Below are 3,160 nucleotides of genomic sequence, written 5' to 3'. Positions count from 1 at the left end.
TATGCAACTGACGGTTCGCCATTCGGAGTTCGTATGAAGAAGTTATGCCCAATTATGACTCCTCGTGCATAGGTGATGTTTCCTCCTGGCAGAAGGCTAAATGCATAAAATGCTATATAGGGGGTGACATGGTGTCATGCTCTCCACCACCCCTGGTGCTTACACCCTTGTGGCACTAAGCGAGCATCCTTATGACATTGGAGGTTGTCATGAGGGCGGGCATGAGATTGTTGAAGGATAATCTATGTCTCCGAGGGAAAGGACTTCCCGAGGACAGTACGAACACGCGGGGCCGTTCGTATTGCGCATCGTTGGAAAGAGTGAGGTCAACGTATGGCATTCGCTATGCCGTCGGCTAGCGAGGCATTTGACGAGACTCGATGGACTTGGCTTGGGTTCGGCCTTGTCCAAGATGGAAGGAAGATATTCGGATGCCGGTACGCATGGGTTGCGACCCCATGCAAAGCATAGATGGTTATGTGGGACATTCGGAATACATATGTCGCCAAGGCTTGGGCGACATGCGAGCGTGACAGCTTGCGTGGATAGCTTGAGGATGTGGGCTATCTTGGTTGCTAACGGATGACCGACAGAAGTGTGGGTAAACCGATGGTGTGTTGGATCGCTATGTCTCGACTTGGACATGAGCGAGCCACGAGTTTGGCATGCGACGTGGTCGATGCAGTTGACGTGTCTTATGCAACGCTTGATGTATGGGCGTCGAGGGTTCGTTGCCGGATGCGGGGTGATTGTGTTGTCACAAGGAAGTGTGACTCGTTGTCTAGCTATGGGGCTTGGCGCCTATGGGAGACGACACATGATGGTGAACCTCTCGCGGAGTTGTGAGAGTCATGAAGTGGGGAGAAGGCTGACCGGGATTCGAGGGGATCCTGGGCCGCACGGGAGCGTTTGTGCGAGCGAAATCTGTGATTTGCTTCCGCCGCGCCGCGTCGCACGCTCGTCCCGTGACAAGTGGTATCAGAGCCGATCGATTTAGATGGTGGCTTCTGCTCAAACGATTCGCACCTTGGGTACAAACAGTGAAGCTCTGATCCCGTGACAAGTGGTATCAGAGCCGATCGATTCCGAAGGTGGTTTCTGTGTGAGGGACTCGTACCTAGAAGAGATTGGTGATGGAGGAACTTTGATAGCAAGGTAGCATGTCATTGCCTGTGATGGGTAGTGGACTTGCGAAGTTGGAAGAAGACCCCAACGTCACTGTGGATGATTGTTGGAATCAGGTTGTGTGACGGTTGTTGGAAACCCGTCTTGGTGCTGGATCCTATGGAAGGGTGAAGGTATCCAAAAGTTTGTCTCGAAGTTGTGAGAAGACATCAAGCAGGATGACTCTAAGATGGGGGATGATGGTTGGTTTTGCTGCTCGGTTGCCTAGTTTTCTAATCCGTGCACCAAGCGCCCGGAAGTCGGGTAGGCAGGGGTTCTGGCTTGTGACGAAGTGATGTTGCTTGTTCAGTTCAGGATGTGGGGAGGACGGGAGCGCGAGTTTGGTGAGAGTGTCAAAGATTGGCTTATACTCGAACCATAGCATACCATTGAAGGTTGTGGTAAACCGAGTTGGTGACATGGGTTGGACGGATGGTACAAGACCTTTGTTCAGGGAAGAGTTGTGGGAGCTGAAGACCGAAATGGTGCAGTCTTCGAAGGGAGTAAGTCGCTGACGGGCTGGGCTCCATTGAGGGAGTAGGTCGCTGACGGGCTAGGCTTTAATGAAGGAGTCACTTAAGTGGTTGCTCTTGCAATTGTGGAGGACGTGTGGGTTACGCATAATGTTCGACACAAGGTTGCTAACTAATATTCGGAATGCTGGTGTGTTCCAAAGGTGGATCCCAGAGTTTTCTTGTGAGGATGGTGGCTAAGGACGTAGGATGTCCGCACTTAAGGGCATGCAAAGAGTTGGAGTAGCTTTGGGGAGGATGTCTTACTTGTTCCCTTGTGGATGCTGCGGAAGTAGGTTCTGCCAAGTCCAAGTGTGGGCGTTGGTTAGGTGGTTCTACTCGTAGTAGGGAGGATGTCTTACCATGGTGAATTGTGAATGCCTAAGTGTTATGGAGCTAAGCTTCGGAGGCACGTTGGCGTGAGGGTGCGTCGACGAGATAAGTGGGGGAGACCCACGAACGCCATTGAGGTATGGCAGCGCATATGCGCAAGGGAGTTGGTGACGATTGTTGGACAAGGAGGTGCGGGACCTTGTTCGGAGGAAAACTGGTAGGAGCTCAAGACCGAAATGGTGCAGTCTTCGAAAAGAGTATGTCGCTGACGGACTAGGCTCTATTGAGGGAGTAAGTCGCTGACGGACTAGGCTTTAATGAAGGAGTCACTTAAGTGGTTGTTCCTACAATTGTTGAGAACAGATGGGTGGGGCACAAGGTTCGACATATGGTTGCTAACTGAGATTTGGAAGAGAGTGTTCCAGAGAGGTGGATCCGGAAGTCTCACTAAAGGCATGGGTTCCGAGGACATGGGGTATGTCCGCACTCGATGGCAGAGGGCCTAAGTGTTGCGGGGCTTTGCTGTGGTGGCACCTCGAGGTGGGGGTGTGCCAACGAGACAAGTAGGGGGAGAACCTCGAATGCCAGGAAGTGGCAGTACAGGAGCACAAACAAATGGAGGTGCCGTGGAGGACACACGGTTGGCTTCCGAGTCACACCCAGGTGGGGTGCATCTCTTTGAATGTGGAAAATGTGGAGGTACTTGACCAGCGGGCTATGTGGTTGTTCAGTGGTCGAGTGCGACAAGAGACGGAGGTCTCGGCCCAAAGAGGGAAAGACGTAGGACTTTGAAAGAGAAGTTCAAAAGGGTGAACACAGTGGTGCATTGTGGTCCATGGAGCGAAGAGAAGAGGATATTCCTATATGGTGTTGTTATGCGGCAGTGCAGTGGGCACGTCGACGAGGGCGTCGACACTATCAGTGGGGGAGAATGTCACGGATCGCACTTGAGCGTGTGCTTTCGTGACTCCGTTGGGACATCCATGCGCTTATGAGGTAGTCCAAGTGTGGAAGGGGCAAGGACTTAAGAGCTAGAATGGTTGGTGTTGGCCGGGTTGTGCGTGTGAGGGGTATTTTGGGTATTTCGGAAGGTTACGGGAGGAACCTGAAGAAACTCAGAACACGAAAGATGTTCGTAATGACGAGATACA

Source organism: Prunus avium, unplaced genomic scaffold (assembly GCF_965620075.1).
Source record: "Prunus avium unplaced genomic scaffold, drPruAviu1.hap1.1 HAP1_SCAFFOLD_17, whole genome shotgun sequence".
In the NCBI taxonomy this organism is placed as follows: Eukaryota; Viridiplantae; Streptophyta; class Magnoliopsida; order Rosales; family Rosaceae; genus Prunus; species Prunus avium.
Note: the sequence above shows the minus strand (reverse complement) of the source record.